The sequence below is a fragment of the Stegodyphus dumicola genome, chromosome 1, assembly GCF_044657685.1.
Source record: "Stegodyphus dumicola isolate Sdum_Otavi_A_Nest chromosome 1, ASM4465768v1".
Classification (NCBI taxonomy): domain Eukaryota; kingdom Metazoa; phylum Arthropoda; class Arachnida; order Araneae; family Eresidae; genus Stegodyphus; species Stegodyphus dumicola.
Genome location: NC_140768.1, coordinates 94613895 through 94634899, shown reverse-complemented (window position 1 = coordinate 94634899; position 21005 = coordinate 94613895). Strand labels below are relative to the sequence as shown.

Sequence of the window (21005 nt, the reverse complement as noted above, 5' to 3'; positions counted from 1 at the left end):
ATAATAACTGGATCCGGCCCTATGTAACTGCAATTGCCATTTAGCAATATCGAGAAATCGAAGATGCTGGAAATTTTTCGGCTGCCGGAAAAATATGGGGGAGTGTAACCGTTTTGAGTTCAGTTTAGCTCACAGTGCTCACGCCAACAGATGCCCACGATAACACTACAGGAGCTTGTCACGGATGAAGAACGGCCGTCTCATCTCACCTTTACGGAGTGCCGACAGAAACTGCAAAATCCAGTTCCTGCACTAGTTTGTAGATCGCATCCGGGATGATGAGACACAGAAAGTACTGCGAATGGCAGATGCCAAGGATCTAAACAGTGCTTAGGGTGCACAATGAAATTCGAGGGCAGCCCAACAAGCAACCCGTAGAGACCGCCATCCAATCAGAGATGCTCACGTCAAAAAGCTAGTGGATCAACTGACTGCTCATTTAAAAGATTTAACCACGTAAATTAGTGGCCATCTTGTGGGGCGGAGGTTTCCAGATATTTAGAAGAGTCTGATTTAAAAGCACTTTAGATTTCTGGAATGTGTGGCGGCAGTAATGGACTCTTCATCATTGAATATATAAGACGAATTTCTTGTAATATGACAATTAATACAGCAGCCAATGTTACTATCATCCGAAAAGATCTGGCTCAACGATTAGAAGATAAATCCATCTGGACGCTGCTGTAAGTTATCCCCCCAGACTGTGCTCGGGATAAAATCGACATCGATGGAAGGTTGAACTTTAATGCGGCGTACCAAAATGCCGCTTACGATCACATGGCATACATGGCAAATACTTGGAATACATTTTCTACAGAAATAAAATTTTTCTTTGAACTTTAAAAATAACGAAATGTATTCTACCTTCGAGTTCACAAGCCCGTTCCGAATTAAAGATACAGGAGTTAAACCTGTCCACCAAATAATAGCTCAAGACGAAATCACAGTATCAACAAAAATATATTTTTTTGCTGCCAGGATCCACAGCTGAAAAAAGAAATTTCCGGTATGGCATGATGAAATATCCCAAGAATTGTTACCGCTCGAAAGAAGTACAAGTAGTCTCAGCACTCGTCGACCTATCAAGAACCGTCATCCAGGTAAGAGTGTCATTCAAGAATTTCAAGATGTTTTGTTCCATACATCTTCTCACGTAGGTCGAACCAGTTAGGCACTGTGTGAAATTAATATGGAGAACCATTCATCGATCAAGAAATATCCGAGATGTTTGCAAATTGGCAAACAGGAAAAAGTTGGAAAACATCTAAAGGAGATGCATCGGAGTGACGTTATCAAGCCTTCAGCAAATCCTTGGTCTCTCCCATTGTCCAATTAGATTTTGCGTTGATTATCATAGGTTGAATGACATCCGAAGAAAAGCAACTGCGCTTTTCCTAAAATTGAGGGCAATCTGGACACTCTTTCTGGAAGCAGGTGGTTTCCAATGCTTGATTTAAAGAGTGGATATTGGCAGGTAGAGATACGTAATGATGACGGAGAATGGATGGCAATTAGTACTACCGGACAGGATCTTTGGCAGTTGAGGTGATGCCGTTTAGAATATGAAATGCGCCCGAGAACATTCGAACGCCTGATGGAGACCGTGCTGAGTGAATTTTTCTACTACACCTGTCTGATATACAGTACAAAGTCCGTAATCCGGACGTCCATTATCCGGAATGATCTATAATCCGGACCTCAAAGCCACAAGCTTGTATTTTATACTTTACGCATGCGCGTTTAATGTATAACTGACGGTGTAAGCTAGGCTTAAATTATCTTACTGATTTTAAGGCATTTCAGTTAATGTTGCAAATTGCGCTGTTCCTTAATCTTCTAATTGGGTCCGGCTTATTATCTTTTGCAGACTGTTAGAGGAATTTTATAAAAATTAAGCTTGAACTTTCGATTATCATTATGTCAAAAAGAGTTTCCAATTCTGGAGCTGCCAAAGGATCTACAAAACGAAAGAATGTTTCGATGTCCATCAAACAAAAAGTGGAATTGCTGCAAAAAATGGATAAAGGCATATCCGTCTCAAAATTATGCAAGGAGTATGACAATGGAAAGTCAACTGTATATGACATAAGCAAAAAGAAAAAGGAACTTTTTGAATTTTTGGTGGATTCCGACACCCCACTTGCAATGAATAACATAAAAAGGCTTCGTTATGCTAAAAGTGACGATCATGACAAAGTGATGATTGAATGGGTCAGACAGCGTCGCAGCGAGGGCGTGCCATTGACGGGTCCAATGCTAATGGCTCAAGCCAAAATATTTCATGAAGAAATGAACTTAAACACTGAGTGAACATATTCAACAGGTTGGTTAACCAAATTTAAAAATCGCCATGGTATAAGACAATCAAAAATTTCAGGTGAAAAAGCTTCAGCTAATACTAAAGCTGCTGAACAATTTGCAGATGAATTCATTGAACTCATTACTAGTGAACAATTATCGCCAGAAAAAATTTACAAAGCTGATGAAACTGGTCTTTTCTGGCAATATGTACCACGAAATACCTTGGCAACCTCTACAGAAAAGGCTCCAACTAGTGTCAAAGATTCCAAAGCGAAATTAAAAATTTTAGCGTGCGCAAATGCTGCAGGAACGCACAAGTGCAAACCTTTCTTAATCGGAAAACATGCACGACCTCGAGCATTTAAAGGAGTAACGATTTTCCCCGTTAAATATTGCGCAAATAAAAGAGCATGGATGACACAAGCGTTGATGAATGATTGGTTTGAGAATCATTTTATACCCGAGGCTCGGCGACATTTGAATTCGGTTGTTTTACCTGATGACTCAAAAATAGTCCTGATTGTTGACAAGTGTTCGGCGCATACTTCAAAGTTTTAGTGAAAAATAATGTATCCGTATTACTCTTCCCTCCAAATTGTATGTCTATCATTCAGCCTATGGATATGGGAATAGTGCACGTGCTGAAATGCAAATATAAAGTAGCATTTTTAAAATCTATGTTAAATTTCTTGAACAAATGGCAAGACTATTCAAGACATTTTGAAATTTTTAGCATAAAATCTGCTGTATGGAGCATCACAAGATCGTGGGAGGATGTGTCTCCAGATACGTTAAAAAATGCTTGGCATAATTTATGGCCAGCTACCATATTTTATGGTGAGGACGATGAAGATGATAGCCGCGAATTTGAATGTTTTCGGACATCGCAAATTAAAAGTGAAATTTTCCAGTTATCGGATTTTGTAAAGAAATGTGGAGAAGCGGTAACAAATGAAGATGATACAACAGAAGTTTTTCATTGCGACGACAATGCCCCAATCATCAATCGGTTCTAGATCCAGAAAATACCACTTCCGATAGTGAAGAAAGTGACAGAGAGGTTATTATTGAAAACGAAAAAATTTCTATTGACAAGTTAGTCGGTATTCTCGACACAGCAATTACAGGATGAACAGTGGAACTTTGTAACTGAACAAGAAATTATGTCTGTTTATAGAATTAAAGAGAAATTATTAGCACAAAAAATGAAACAACTTACATTGAAAGAAATGTTTAATAAAGGAAACAAATAAATATTAAGCTTATTTTTTGTAAATTTTGATACCCTTTAGATCATAATTGTTCTTTATTTCATAAATTACGGTTTCATATTTTTAATTGTATAATTTCTGCATGACATCTTACCAGATTTAAATTAATGATCTATAAACCGGAAAAAGCCCTATCCGGAATAGCCGAAGTCCCGACGAGTCCGGATTGCGGACTTTTTACTGTACTGGATGATATCATCGTCGTTGGGAAGAGTAGTATTTACAAAATATTAGGAAGGTGCTTGAAATATTAGGAATTATTAGGAAAATATTAGGAAGAAATTGAATAAAGCCAATCTAAAGTTAAGTCCGGCCAAATGTAAATTATTCAGATAGGAAATGACTTACCTCGGACATGTCATCCCTCCAGAAAGTGTGTATACGCATCCAGAAAAAGCATCGGCAGTTAAAGACTGGAGACGCCCATTAAACGCCTATCAGCGAAAAAGTTTCCTGGGGAATTGCAGCAATTATAGGATATTTGTGAAGGACTCTTCTTCCATCACAAAATCCCTTCGCAAACTGACAGAGAGCAAACAAAAGTTGCTGTGAACAAAAGAATGTGAGAATGCATTTAACACACTGAAGAAGGTTTTAAAATCTGCGACAATCCTGACGTATCCTCAGCTTGACAAGCCATTTATTCTTGACTGAATGCGAGAAAGGAGAGTGTGGTGCTGTTTTGTTCCAATAAATAAATGCTCAAGAACGTGTCACAGCATACTGAAACAGCTCTTTATCTAAAAAAGAGGTGAATTACTGTGCCACAAGAAAAAAGTTGCTAACAACAGTAAAAGCTGTAGAACATTTCTACCATTACTTCTATGGTAGGAAATTCCTGCCCCGCACAGATAAAATAGCCAAAAGGATACAGATATTACAGGAATATGATTTCATTGTTCGTCATCGGAAAGAACAGTTACACGAAAGCGACGAAGCACTGTCTACACCCTGATCAGAAAGCTGTCAATATTGTTCAAGGGTCGAAGCGAAATATGAGCTGGTTAATCCGGTCGCACGTCAAGTTACAACTTCAACATCATGTGACCCAGACCCATAAAATGAAGAAAAAGTCAGAAACGACTAATTGGAAGACGCCGACATTAAACCCATAGACTTAATCGAGTCTTCAAATAAGAAACTTACCTAGCAGGACATTTCGATCTGACAAATCAATCTTGGATTTTTAAGACTCACTCCATATTCGAAACGGTGTCTTGTACCGGAAGTTCGAATCGGATGATGGAAAGGCTTTCCGATGGCAGCCTATACTTTCATGTTCCTGGACGTCCTTCAGGAAATAAGTAGCAGTCCGACAGAAGGCCACCACGGAATAATGAATACTTTGCATAAAGTTCGAGAGCGCTTCTACTGAAGTAAAACAGGCGATGACATACAAAAGTAGTACCAATCGTGCGATGCCTGTGCGAGTCGAAAAGGGCTGAAGAAACGCTCCTGAGGGAAGCTGCACCGTTACAATAAAAGACCGCCTTTTGAATGCATCGCCTTTAACCTGCTGTGACGTTTGCCATGAACTGCTCATGGCAACAAATACACCCTGATTATGATTGATTACTTCATGAAGTGACCTGAAGCATACCTTCTCTAATCAAGAGGCTAACATGTAATGACACAACATTAAGATTTCCAGGTTCTGAGCGCCTCTTCAGTTACATTGTAATAAAGATAGGAATTTCATCTCGGCTGCAATTAAGAAACTCTATAGAGTACTCCGCATAGACAAAACCCACATGACTTTTTAGATCCGCAGTCAGACGGCATGGTACAGAGGTTTAATCGAACCATCCTTAACAACCTCTCGCTGATGATTTCCAGAAACCAATACGACTAGGACCAAAAATTAGCTCTCCTCTTACTGGCCTATCACAGAAGGGTCTACAAGACTACCAGCTATCCTTCATTCCAGATGATCTTCAGCCGTGACCTTCATCTGCCTTGTGATCTGTTCTTTGGTCGCCTTCCACATGATCCTTCATTGCCTGATAAGCACATTCACGACCTCCTGGCACGGTTTTAAGAGAACAATTTTGAAGGACAGCGAATCGTTGTCGAGAGAGAAGAACCGATACGACACAAGCGCTACAAGAGATCCATTCAAAGAAGATGAAAAGGTGTGATGGAATCCGATTAGACGGAAACGACTTTTTCGTAAACTACAGTCACCCTGGGACGATCTTTACATAGTCCTAAACAGACGTCTTCGTTCGGAACAGTACATAATCATATTCTAAGCCTAAAGTCGTTCACTACGACAGGTTAGCCCTTTACTATGGCCACAGTACGTAGCCCCCATAGTGTATGTTATGGAAATAATATACTAAGACCACAGCCCTATGTATATATAAATTTGTAAATTCGTGCATTTATTTTTTGATTTTATAGTTGATTTGTTGTATATTATTTATTGAAATTATTGTTTTAGTATTGCAATGATTTTCCTTAGTTGTAAGTATAGCTTCCTGTCCAGGGACTATACTGCCAGGGACGTACAGAGCTACAGAAAACACAGTGTTATGAAGTTTGTACAGATGTATATATATATTTAATGAAATTATATGTTAATTGTAGTATCTCTTGCCTAATGTAACATGAAAGGCCTCAAGAATTGAAGCTCCCCAGAAAAATAAGGTTGCAGGGGAAGGTCCGTTTAACACTGAGGTAAATGTCCATCTCGTCAAATCAAACTGGCAGTGGTTTTGGTGACTAATTTTTGTCGCCAAGTTTGGTAAGAACCCGCCAAACGTGCCGACCATTTGGTCTAATCCTTATGTGACTGTATCCGATCCTAACACTTGGTCCAATCCTTATGTAACTGTATCCGGTCCTATGTAATCAATTGCATATGCTTTCCAGCAATTTCGAGAAATCAAAGGTACTGGAAATTTCTCGGCGGTCACGAGAAAACTACATAAGATCGTAGCAGCATCACTTTTCAGTTTAGTTCAGATTTGAGAAAATAATTTTAAATATGGTTCCTCATATAAAATATGGTGTCATTTAGTGTTAAAATAGGACTTGAATATTCTGTCTTACATGATCAAGACAGTAATTTTTACTTGCTGGACTTTGTGGGCATGATAATCAACCAATAACCCTTCTCCCGTGAACATCTTGCAAAAAAACATCAGACATCTAGACGACAATCGTCATCAAATATTTTGGAAGGGAGCACAATGCGAAGAATTTCCGATAGCTTTCCTCGTTAGCCATGCTCAGTGGAGATCATCTCTTCGGAATATCCCAGCAAAATTATTTCGGATGATTCCTCGTCAAATACGCACTATGCAGCCTAAAATTACCACCGCGACAAGAATTCAGCTCCGGTTACTGCAGCGTAAGGTATAAAAAAGGATTTGATAATCTCATCCCTATATCACCGAGCAGTCAATATTCCATTCTGGAGATACATAGATTGGTAAATAAAGATACCGATTGGCGTAATTCTCATGTGCACATCGAGTAATTCTCAAGTGCACATCGATATCGCAACCAAGGGGTGGGTTTCTATTGTTCTCATGATGATGAGTCTTTGGAAACTGTTGTTTACATTTTATTTCGCTATGTCCAGCATGCATTTATATTTCTTTCAAATTCTTTTAACCAGATGGCGAAAACTTCATAGCTACTTTTTTTTCATCTAGTTACGCACTGCGAAACTTCACAAAAGAATCCACGATATTTAAATTATTTTGGAGAGGGCAAAAAATTTTTCCTATTTTGTAGAAAGTCATTAGGTTATTTTGAAGCAGGAGATGTGAAAAATGTGCAACGCCCTTGCTGGGACTCGAGCCTGAACCTCTCGAATACGCGCCGAATGTGCTACCGTTACATCAGAAAGGCATACAGAAAGGAAGGTTAAATACCTGATATGCTCCCCCTTTTAAAGAGAACTTTGTTCTTTTCGGTGGATGCGATGCCGTCCACCACTGTGCTTGAGTTCTTATTTTGTGCTTATAAAACATTTAAATCCCTCTGGATTGACCGGGGCATTACGCTTCCTCGGATGGCTGCCTCGAGCGGTTGGGTCTGACAGCCTCTGCCTCTGGTGTTGTGTCCCTTTTAAAGTGTGACTAGGGATTAGGGATGATAATTTGTTACCGCCAAAACTTGGAGGTAACGAATTATCATCCACCACCTTTTAGTTCAGGCAACACTTGTACACTCATTAGATATTTTTATTATTATTTTTTAAGCAGGAGGCGTGAAAAATAGGCAATGCCCTCGCCAGGACTCGAACCTTGGGCCTCTCGAATACGGGTCGAGTATGCTTCCAATTACACCACGAAGGCATGCGGAAGGGAGGGAGAAAATACCTTATACCTTTAAGCGTGGCAAAGGTTACGTGACTCAACAAAAGAGACTAAGTTCACTTGCTGTAGAAGGCCATCTCTAGGTTGCGATACAGATGTGAACTCAATGAATTATGCTATCGGCTCCTCCCTTTGTCCCGTCTTGAACAATCGAACACTTTTTTGCATACATAAAATGTTACTGAAAGTATTTTTTTCCTCTAAATGATGAATCTTCTGTTTTCAAGATACAGATTAAAATGTGACTTATCAGAAAAGAAACTTCATTCATTTCTTCTGCTGTCGATAAGCTCTTTATGTCTACAGTCTGTGGCCGCCTGGATAGTGCACTGCTTAAAAAAAAACTTATACCATAGATCAGCTCGCATACACACTAGCAGTAGGGAAATGATTTCAAACAATTATGTAGTGCGAATATTCATGTCAGTAGAAAGTTGAATATTTGTGTTAGCAGTTTTTCTCGCAGAAGACTATGTTAACACTCAAGTTTTTCATTACATCAGTGAAAAAAAAAAAAAAAAATATCATTTCTTCATGCTGCAGCACTACGACCTTGTTTTAATTTTTATCTTACATTTTTAGTCTTCAAAAATCTTTTCCATAACTTCGAAATCAAGATCGTCCATTTAACGGTTCAATAACGACAGTTAAGCCATGGACGTGAAACTTTGAGTTAAATTCTACTAAATTTTAAATTTTTTATCATATTTACACTTTTCTTGAGTAGTGATGCAGAGTACTGATTGAGAAAATAAGGATTAACTTAAAGCCTAAAAATAAACCAACCGTTTCCTTAAATAGGAAATTATTATTACAACGTCATGCTGGCAAAAATAAAACATCATTTGTAATAAATAACTCTAAACAGAATGCAAAGTTAAGCTTTTCTGTGCTGTAGCTTTTGAATACTTAGTACATAGTAGACTTTTAAATTACTTAAATAATTTTATATCCTAGAAAAAATGAGGATTTGAATTCATAACTTCCACTTTTTCCGTAAAATATGAACATTAAATGAAATTCATAGGATTTTTCAGCATATGTGAAAAGATCTGCCCAGTATACTCGCGTTATAGAATAAGTCGCTTAATCAGGTTTCTCCATCTCATCATCAAGCACGTCTAAACTTTTTTAAAGTAAAGCGAAATAAACGAAAATTGAAACTAAACGTGAAATTTATATGCGTAGGCGGGTATGTAGGTGTAGTGTTTACAAAGATGACTAACGTGTTATATTTCTAACAAAAGTACTGCTTGGGGTTCGACGTACTCTTAACTAAACCAAGATTTTTATTCATGGAGGAGTTTTACTGATTCGCCTACGTAATTTATTCCCTATCTTGTGAGATAATGTTTCACAGATAATAATAAAAAATTAGCTTTACCTAGAAACTTTTTTCTTCCCCCCACAATGGTTGCTTAGTCTTGACTTTTTTTTTTTTTTGTGGATAATATTACTTTTCAAATAAAAGAATGTTGCCACCAAATGCTATCGCCATGTATTGTATTTATGGTAACCTATTCTTTGTTGTCATTTTATTTAAAAAATAATGCGTTTTATTATGCATAAATTCCGTGTTTTAAATATTATTTATGGTTTCTAAATATTAAAAATCAATTTAATTTTGCATTTTTATTTGAAATAAAAATTTTATTGTTTATGATATTTTATGTTGTGGATGATGTAATCAATGACGTCACATTACTTTAAAAGTAATTGGTTTTAATATCTATAAATTTAATCTAATGTTTTAAACATTGTTTATGGCTATTAAATATTAAAATACAATTTAACTTTGCATTTTTAAAAATGATTTATTACGTATTATTATTTAAATTTTTTAATTCTACTCGTGATGTAATCAGCTCCCTCATTGGTTACAGAATATTTGTTCATTAACGAGCTAAAATCAGCTCCCTGATTGGTTACTGAATATTTGTGCATTACTGCGCCATTTTAAAATTTTATTATTCATCTCTTCGAATTCCTTAGATTACATTTTTTAATTATATCATATTTTTCAATTTTTTTCCACTGATATCTAAATTATGATTCCGATTTTTTTTTTTTTTTTTTTTTTGGTACTTATCAAGGGTGTACTCCAACTGCGCGAATGAAAATACCCTCCCCGGGTCCTGCTATAGTACAAACGCGCGAATCAAAATTTCTTCTCCCTGTTGCCTACAGGGTTAAAATTTAACTTTTTGAAGCCAATTGTAGTTAAGAGGAAAATAAAAATAAAAAAATAGAATTACATATCACAAGAACAAGTAAAAAATATCTATCAAACAGGCTAATTACTTGAATAATAGTAATAAATGCGAGAGCTAACAAAGAAAATAAAAGGTATTAATTTAGAAGTCAAACAACAAAAATCAGCGTTATATTTTCAAATTTGCTGCGAGATTTGAAAATATAACGCTGATTTCTGTTGTTTGACTTCTAAATTAATATTTGTTCAGCGTGTTATTGTATCTTAAAATAAAAGGTATTGGTAAACATACATATTAGCATTACAAACATCTTTCACTTGTAATATTGTAAATTAAATAATTATAAAGCATACCAATTATAGTTTTATAAATTACATCAATAATAGTTAAGATGTCTGAACTAGACTGGAAAATTTAATAGAGTTCACTGGCGTGCAAAAGATTATTCCATATCAAAGTGTGTTAAACTGTGCTAAAAATATTTCTTGTTAATTAAAGTAGTAATCAAGTAAATGTTTGCAGAAATTAATAGTTAAATTTTAAAAAAGCTTAGCATGAAATCTATTATAACAACATTATTATGCGTTTTGAACACTTACGTATAAATTGTAAGTAAATTTAAATTATTATGCTATGAAGTTTTTTCTAAAATTTATCTGAAAGAAAAGAATTAGATAAACAGTACTGGAAATTAATATAATCAATAAGACCTCTCAATACATAAAAGCTTATTTTTTTAATCAAAAATTGAAAATTGGGATGTAAAAGTTTGTGCAATATACTTGGAAATATCTGAACATATAATTAATTAGAAACGTATAATTAAATTAATAACAAGCTAATTAACAGTAACATTAAGCTTAATTTCATTCAATCTAAAACAAGCAATCAGTCAGGAGTTCCGCATAACTGAAATTTTACTTCTATTTTACGTAGATTTGCGTATAAAATAAATATTTGCACTTGCGAAACAAGTGAATAATGCACTGATAGTCAACAGGAATTAAAATACAGTGGTTAAAAATATAACTACTTGTCAGATGATATGCAAAATTGCCATAGCTAGAGAAAGTGAATGATTATAGAAAACTCATAAAGTTAAGCACTACAGTGTGAAAAAAAAATTCTGGAATAAACATGTTAACAAAATTAGATGGAGAAATAATCCTTAATTTATTGAGATCCATTATTTATGGCTGTTAAATATTAAAATACAATTTAATTTTGCATTTTTTAGAAAATGATTTTATTGTGTATGATTATTAAAATAATTTTAATTCTATGCGTAATGTAATCAATCAGCTTCCTGATTGGTTACAGAATATTTGTGCATTACCACGCCATTTTAAAATTTTATTATTCATCTCTTTGAATTCCTTAAATTTCTTAGTGTTTGGGGTTTTTTATTTTTTATTTTTATTTATTTATTTATTTATTTGTTTTGTACTTATCAATATACGACAGGTTAAATACTCAAAAAATGTAAGTACATATTTTTCTTTTACTTTTTATAATCGCCAAAAATCCGTGCAACCGTCTACCAAAGTAACACCAAAATGTACAACAATACTTAAAACTTCATCGCAAATTCTAAAGATAGGCTGTTTTTAAATATTTTGTGATTTTGCTGTTGAACTGAATTCTGTATTGAGGTAATTATCAAGATATCGCCAACCTGACGACGGTTTTGGCAAGTAGGTTTTTTGGTAGGGAAGATATTTTGGCAGAAGTGCAGAATTGGAAGTGCAGAATCGCCCACTTATTTAATTGGTGTTTGTTTGGCACTTTTTACAAGAGTAAGAAGAATTGGATTTTTGTCAATTTTCTTTGACTTTTTAAGTGAAAATAGGTCAATGTGTACATGGATTTATGCTATAACATAAGTCAAAGGAGTGTGCAATGCCATTTTTGTGCAATTCTGGGTTGTATTTTTCTTAAGTGAAAATAGGTCGATGTGTACATGGATAGCGAGTATGTGCAATTCTTAAAAACGCGCCAAGCAGTGGGCGATTCAGCACTTTCCTCGATATTTTAATCTAAGTATACATAATGATAAATTTGAATCTTATTTAGAAACTTTAGGTGTGACAACGGATAAATGTCCCTCTCTATATTATATCAGTTGGCTGAGTTTTACTTTGCAGCTGATTTTTCAAAAGCATGGAAACGTAGTAATTCTTCTGACTCTAAAATAAGTGTGAAAGACAAATTAAACAATTTCGAGAGAAGGTATTATGGGAGAAGAAAGAATATGCTTAGCTGGTTTCGGTCAGGGTAAGTGCTAAAATAAGAAACATTTAAAAAAGAAGCATTCTAGGGCAGAATATTCATGTAATAAGGTGCCGACACTGCAGTATTATTGACAACTGTTTCTGTTTCGAAAGTTACAAAATTATGCATTTTTTGTCAAGATAAACATTTAAATTTACTAGAGAAGCAAAAGATTTTAAAAGAAAAGCTTTGCTGCTATGCTTGTTTATCTCTTTGTCAGACAATTAAGAAATGCCACGTTTTCCTCAAGTGCTTATTCTGGGTTTAATGTGTAATGTTCTTGATACACAAATCAAAGTTGTGCAGCAGAAAAATGAAGAAAAGCCGATCGAGAGCGATGTCAGTTTGTCTAATTTCAGGAGACATAGCCCTAGAGTGCTTTTTACTTCCTTGTACAAAGTAAAAAGAAAGTATTGTAATCGCGAAAAGTTTCAGGCAGCATATTTCAACGAAAATATCCATTTTGACCTCTATTGAATGCAATTTAATGATGTTTTTGCGTGACATCTGTATGTAAGGACAGAATAAAAGACTGTTTTCTTCCAAAAAAAATTACAAAACTGCTTTAAAATGAATTCAGAAGAGAAATTTTCGTGGCGTCTGTAAGAACGTATATACATACGTATCTCGCATAACTCAAAAACGAGTAGCCTCCGAACGTGAAATTTTGTATATAGGACTGCTATAACATGTAGATGTGCACCTCGTATTTTTGTTGCAATCGGCCGCACCAAACATATATAAATATATTTATATATAATATATATCCACTCTGTTACTTGGCATAGTGATCTTAGTTTCTTTACTCTTATACGTTTGTAAATTGTACGTTTTTTGCTTTAAAGATGATTGAATTATGTTGTTCTTATCTTCCGGTTAAGGTTTTTATGCCTTTCGTAAATCTGGAAGCAATATTTATACAATTGTCAACAATTTAAAAGCTGTTTAAGTGCAGTCAAGTTTTAAATAACTTGGTGGAAATATTTGTTTACATTTGAAACAGCAGAATAGTAGATTTGTTGCCTATCTAGGGAGACTAAGCTTTGCAACAACAAAGATAATGCCTTCATTTATTATTTGAATCATGCTTAATCCTTTCTGGAATTTTTTCGAGGAAATAAGCGTTTAAGATTTACTTCGTAATTTTTAATACAGATATTTTGAGTTTTTATGTATTTTTGCCTTGTCGTGAAGTGAAAACTGAATTATTTGAATGAGAAATACTCAATCGTCGTTGAAAAACTGTTTCATTTTTGTTTTGTTTGCTTAATTTCTTTTATACATCATTCTAGATTTATTATAGTATTTGAATAGAACATGTGGTTATGATAAGAGAATTCTTCAAATGATATAAATTTTGTGCATTCTGAGTTATATGAACGAAATTTTAAGTAAACCTAGCGTCAGAGTGTCGCTATGGTAAACAAATATAGTGAATTTTAAAGAGTGCACTTATTCTATTGTGGTTTATGCGCTGTCGACGAAGTAGATTTAATTCAATCCAATAGGTTTAAATGAAATGCAAGAAAAATGCGCATAATTTAATATTCCGTGCAAGGAAGTCATGTGGTGTACACATCAGATTTTTTAAATTCTAAGATCTGAGCTTATATCTGATGGTAAACAAAAGATTGTAAGATTACTTTTAGATTCAACTTCACATAAATCTTACATATTACAGAATGTAGACGAAAAAATGAATTATTTGATTGTTCGTCAAGAGAATATGGTTCATTGTCTTTTCGTAGGTGTTTTAGCAGAAGACTTGGAAGCATAACTGCTATAAAATAAAGGTAAGAAGTTTAAATGAAAAGTTTACCTGTAATTTCGAAGTTCTGGATCAAACTACAATCTGTGATAATATTATTACAGTTTTTGTATTTGGCTATTTTGTATTTAGCTATTTTTAGTAGAATTTGTAATTAAAATTGCATTATATTCCTGTGTAATGCAGCACAAGATGTATTTGAAGAGAAAGCTATGCTGGAAAAATTAAAATACAGGAGCAAACGCATTTAACATTTTAATGAATAGATACAGTCTAAAGTCGTTAATCCAGACTCGTCGGGACTTCGGCGATTCCGGATTATTGATTTTTCCAGATTATAGATCATTAGTTTAAATCTCGTAAGATGGCATGCAGAAATTCTAAAATTAAAAATATGAATTATTTATGAAATAAAGAACAATAATGATCTAAAGGGTATCAAAACTTACAAAAAAAAAAAAAGCTTAATATTTATTTGTTTACTTTATTAAACATTTCTTTCAATGTAAGTTGTTCAAGTTGTTTCATTTTATGTGATAATACTTTCTCTTGAATTCTATAAACAGACATAATTTCTTGTTCAGTTACGAAGTTCCGCTGTTCGATTCCCGTAATTGCTGTGCCGAGAATACTGACTAACTTGTCAATGGAAATTTTGTCGTTTTCAGTAACTCTGTCACATTCTTCATGTCTTTATCCATTTTTTTGCAGCAATTCCACTTTTTGTTTGATGGACATCGAAACATACTTTTGTTTTGTATGATCCTTTGTGAGCTCCAGAATTGGAAATTTTATTTGACATAATCGAAAGTTCAAGTTTACTTTTATAAAAATTGCTCTTACAGTCTGCAAAAAATAATAAGCCGGATCCAATTCGAAGATTAAGGAAAACGCAATCATCAACATTAACTGAATTAGATAATTTTAGCTTACGTTATACGTAAAACGCACACGCGAAAACGTATTCTGTGCTTGCTCACACGCATATGCGCAGTCGTAAAAGGTCTTACGCGCACACGTAAACGCCTATGCGCATGTGTCAACGCGCCGCATGCACAGAAAGTTTTTAGCTTTGAGGTCCGGGTTATGGGTGTCCGAATCAATGACCTTTGACTGTATCTTGTAATTGTACTCTTGCTATCCAGAAATCTTATATCTCTGAAGGAAATGTCATAAAGCCCATTTTTCCATCGATGTTTCTTCAAAATATTCATGAATACAGTGTTCCAGATGCTGATGATGTGGAACAAAATTCTTTACATAAGAGACTCAATTATAGTCAAATCGTACATTTAAAGAATTAAGGAACCGTTTTTGATCTTAATGAGAGAACAGTAAAAAAACTAAGATATACAGTTGATGTGGGTGATATTGTTTTGGTGGCAGCTGATAATAAAAAGAGAATCAACTGGCTTGGTAGTATTAATGAGAGAGCTAGTTTCAGGAAAGGAAGGTAATGTATGGCTCATTAAGATGCAGACTCTACACCAAAGACTTCTTCTTAATATTCAGAGAATATCTCTTGAGACAGATAGTACGAGTATGTTGACTATCTTTGGTTGCTCGTAGAATCCAATAATTTGCCCAAGTTCTCAGTTCAGACAGTCAAACAGGATGATAGTGCATCTGACGATAAACTGAAATTTAGTAGGAGGGTAGAAAAATTAAGATTCCAGAAAAACTGGATATATAATTTAAATATGAGTTATAGCGAAAAACGATTTTTTTTTTTTTTTTTGTTGTTCTAGTTTCTTATAATTGAAAGTATTTGTATGGTTTATTTGACTGGTGAATTGCATATACGTAAAAATATTTCTTTTAAAACTAGTGATAACTTAAAATGCCTCAAAGTGGTCATTTTATGTTTTGATTATAATTTACAGTCAAAAAGTGGAAGGAGTTAAGAAATACATTATATTTTATAATTAATTTTTTAAATTTTATATTTTTTTGTTCATGCGGAAGCTTCACTTAATTTTGTTAGCAGAGTTTAGTAATTGCATGGAAACAGTGATGTACACTGCTAAAAAAAAAATGGGACAGTTCTCTATCTCCCGTTCTACTAGGCTGATTGACAAAATTCAAATTGCGTTCTTCATGTCTCGAAAGCGCGACTTAAGATATATATTAGATTTATATATAGCACTATTCTAACATAGGTAATGTGACATAAAATCGGACTTTTTCTGAAATAACATACCAATTTTTTTACATATTTCGATTCTACAGCTCAAATTACGCTTAAATATGAAATTTTGTAAAATTTGAAGTGAAATTTACAGAGAAATTCACAAATTTATGTTGGCACATTTTGTTCAGTTTGTGCCAAGAATAGTTCACTTGGCGAACTTCTTAATATATGGCAACCTAGTTTCCTTTCCCGTGAGAGGAAAAAAAGTCACCATCATTCCTTTTTTCCAAATAATATTCTTTATATTATATTTTTTATTATAACTGTTATTATTTTAAGTAATTTTTTCTTTTCCAAATTTCATTTTAAATGCTTAAGTTGCATGTTTTTTTTTTTTTTTTTTTGAATAACAGTTTTAAAATTTTCTATTTACCTATTCGAACTGCGTAAATAAAGGTGCAGCGTTTATTTTTTTTCAAATAGTTTTCTTTATATATACATTTTTGTCATAGTTATTATTTTAGGTAATTTTTAAATTTTTATACTTTTATTTTAAGTGTTTGTGTTGCATTGTCTCTTCAGATTGTTTTAAAATTTTCTATTTATTCCTTCGAACTGAGCATTTAAAATATATTTATTATTATAAATTTTTCAGAATTTGATTTTATTTATTTGAATAGCGTTTCTTTTGGAATAATACTTTGTAACCCAGACTATGATGATGACTATGATGATAGACTATGATGCGTTTGAAAACTGCATATATTAAAAGAGAAATATACAGTAAAGCACAATTAACACGTCTTTCAATGTTCCGTTCAGAAAAGATATATATAAATAAGAGATATGTATAACCGACATTTTAACTTAGGATGACTTGCATACACTGCTTTAAACAGTTTTATCATTGTGCCCATTGCTTTACCCAATTTTATCCTACAATGGGTTTCTTAAAATGTTATTGATATTTTAGTCAAATATTTTATTTTTTAAATTTAAAAAATATACAAATACTAAATTTTAAGCAAAAATTTATTTTTCTTCTCTTTTTCATTCTATTTTATTCTTGCTCTTTTTCTTTAGGCATTCTGCAAGTATATTAAAAAGCATCCAACTTTTCGAAATATCTTGGTATTTCTGACAATCATTTTAAATAAAGTTATTCCCTTCCATTTCATTAAGGCCCACAGACGGCCCAGTAGTAGAGCATCATCGAACATTGGTAGTTCACTCTGCGGTTCGAAACCCGGTAAACGGGCTGGTTGCATGGGCGTTTTCATGGATTTTCTCATGTGTACCGTGTATGCCAGCTGGTTTCTCTTAGAAAGTTCTTCACGAAGTATTTGTCAGAGCCTTTATCAGTCTTTAGAGGCTAAACATTTTGAAGGTGTGAGATGAAAGGAAAGTCTGGTTTCATCAAGAGGTTTTGGTTTATTTAATTATGACAAAGCACACTAGGGCTATCTGCCTAAGGGGAGGGATGCCTTCATGGAGGATGTTCTAAGGTAAACTGGTCCGCATACATGTTACACATGGGAAAAACCACGAAAACGCCCATGCAGGCAGCCCGTTCGCGGGATTCGAACCTCGGACTGAGCTACCAGTGTTCAGCGATTTACCGCTCGACCGCTGTTTCATCAGGAGGAAAAAAAAAACGTCTTTAGGTGACATCCACATACATCACTGGATAAACTCATGAATCTTCAAATAATTCGACTGAGAAAATAATGGGATTCTCCATTTATGATACGATATGATGTTCTATAACGTAATTTAAATTTATACAACCATATAGTCTACAACCAGTCGCTCTTCACTAATCTGTAATGATATCGTTTTTGTCTTTTCTGTTAACACAAGCTCAATTGATAGTATTTGGTGGTGGTGTTGTACACGTCCAAGTGTTTTCTCTTTGAACACCTAAATTCTTTGAAGTATCCTGAAGGTATATTCAAAAGCGTCTAACTTTTTTAAACATCTTGGTATGTCCGACAGCCAAATATCCCTGCAAATTTTTGCTTACTTTTCTCACTAATTTTCTTCTTTGCTTCTACAGTTATTTTAAGTGCTCACACAAGAAAATTAAGATTTTTCGATTGCTAGACTTCCATAAATTTTGCATTCTTGTCAATTTTTTAAAATATCAATTACATGAATTGCGTTTCAGCTGAAGACAGCTTTTCATTTTCTAGTCATTTTAACTATAAATAATACTACGATTTTTATGCGACACACGTGAGGTGTCGCATAAAAATCGTAGTATCAATGTGCCCCACCTCACTGTGCGACGCACGAGGTGGGGCTCAGCCCAGCATAAAAATCGTAGTATCTAAAGCGAAGCCCACAGGATAAATATTTTAATTAAAAGATTTTTGCTAAATGACAAAGAAATAAAACAGTCCAGCAGGGTTTATTCTGTACCACCGAGTGACCCGATTCTTATATCCGCTGAAACAATCTAAATCATATTAAAGATCATGTTTTTATTATACAATCTATAACGCGAGAGAAAAATTAGCTTCTTAAAACATTCTTTCTAAGAGGATTAATATAAAATATTATATTTAAATATACATATTTTTAAAGCTGGGACTTGAACCAAATTATAAGACTTTTAAAGTTTAATTTACATGGTGGTTATAACTAAAGTTCCAATTTGAAATGGTCATAAAAGGAAAACTACTGGACCAAATGTTATCAAACTTGGGAATCGTGTAAAGGAGGTTATGGGAATTTATTTTCCGCGGAAAAAAGAGTTCAAAAACTCACAACCAGTGGAAAAATGGCGCTGTATACAATATTGGTAAATGAAATAAGACATGAAAACATCTGTTTAAAATGTGTTTAATAGTTTCCGAAACGTGTTACAAAGCATGTTCAATGTAGCATCCAGCATTTTCAGAGAGCAAGTTAAATCCTGTTACTGCATTCTCAACAGCAGTTCTTAGCATATCAGGAGGAATGTTACGGACATTTTTCATTTCTGCCAAATTATTTAGATTATCACCATAAACAGTGCTTTAGAGATAACCCCATAGTCAAAAGTCACAGAGATCTGGTGGGAAGAGGGGAAGTGTCGGCCTATAAGACGTTCATTTGTGAAATGTTGCCTAAGTAACTGTGCGACACGTGAGGTGGGGCCCAGCCCTGCATAAAAATTGTAGTATCAAAAATGCCATGTTACTGCAGTTCATGTATCAAGAAACATTTTAACATTGACTTTAAGTGAGCTGCAATCACAGGGGTCCAGCTATCGCCTGCTCTTCAGAGAAAAATGGTTGAGTTATAAATCTAGCTGTCATTCAGAACTAAACGGTGTGGAACAACTGCTATGCAATCGAATGCAGTAGGAGAATGCAATGGAACTAGATAGACAACATGAAGGATTTCTTTGGCACAAATCGATTAAAAGCGTTTTGAATCAGTATCTTTATGTTTTAGGGCCGAATCAGGCTTCAAAAATTACAAATTACGATCTGTAAGAAAACGATTTCCAGATTGTACGCACTTGCACGAGTGATTTGCGATCTCACATTTTCTAATCGCTAATTCGTGGTTTTCACGGGCGAATTTCTCACTTACACGGATGGCGCACTCGACGTTTATCGAATTTAACGCCTTTAAATAGTAATTTTCTTACTTCAAAATTTCTTAAGGGTATGCAACATATTAAACCCATGTAACAAAAGGTTAAGTTAGATTCCGACTCATATTTCGTTTAAAAATATTGCATACAGCGCCATGTCCCCCCTGGTGGTGAGGTTTCGAACTTCCTTTTTTCCGCGGAAAATAAATTCCCATGACCTCCTTTACACGATTACCAAGTTTGATAACATTTGATCCAGCAGTTTTCCTTTTATGACTGTTTCAATGTGGAACTTTAATTATAACCACCATGTATATTATTAAATTTTAATTTGAAGCTATGCGTTATATGTATACCATGCGTAAATTTTTCGCTTTTATGGAAAAATAAAGAATCGAAGCAAATATACTTAGGATAATGGACCAAAACTGAAAACATTTCCCCTCCCTCCAATAACCAAATATTGAAACTTCGACCTTGAATTTATTGGGTTATCGAGATATTTAATTTGACTTATCTTCTAAGTCCTAGTTCCGACAACAATTCCGTCAAAAATTGCGAATTACTGAAGCTGAAGTAAAAGGTTTAGTATATATTCACTGTATGTTAATAAAGTAATCAGAGTGTAATAAAAATAGATTATAGAATTTACACTGATGCAACTGCACAACATGTAATGGAAGAGAAGGCTTGTAGAGATCTGTTTTTGACATGCCTCTAAAAGTAGATGTCATACTCATTTTGTCTCTTCAATGTCAAAAAACATTTCTTTGAGAGGCAACTTTAGTTTTTGGGAAAGAAAAAAAATCACAAGAAGACAAATTTGAAGAACATGCAGGACGATTCAGTACACATACTTATTTTCGGAACACAGGCGGTTCTCCGACTGGTTATTGAATAATGAAAAGATGCATTGTTATGCAATACAAAACATTTGGAATACGTTTTCTGACTGAAAACGTAAGATTAAAAGTCATCTGCTTAATTCACAGCCATTTACAAGTCAACTACTCGGGCAATTGCAGAATCCTTTTTTATCCTGAGCTTGTAAGACAAACCTAATATCACTGGATTTAAACACTTCTTTAATCTTTCGAGAACATTCCTTCTTTAGCTAAAATTCCAAGAATATT

At 34.2% G+C, this 21005-nt stretch overlaps 1 protein-coding gene and 1 non-coding gene across 3 annotated transcripts in view; both read right to left on the bottom strand.

The window, feature by feature from the left end:
- Positions 1-21005, bottom strand: part of LOC118193548 (kinesin heavy chain-like) — a 204472-nt gene that overhangs the window by 152240 nt on the left and 31227 nt on the right. The gene's annotated exons all lie outside the window — the stretch shown is intronic.
- On the bottom strand, positions 7810-7882 carry TRNAT-CGU (transfer RNA threonine (anticodon CGU)). The gene has a single exon. It is a non-coding gene; the product is annotated as a tRNA-Thr (tRNA).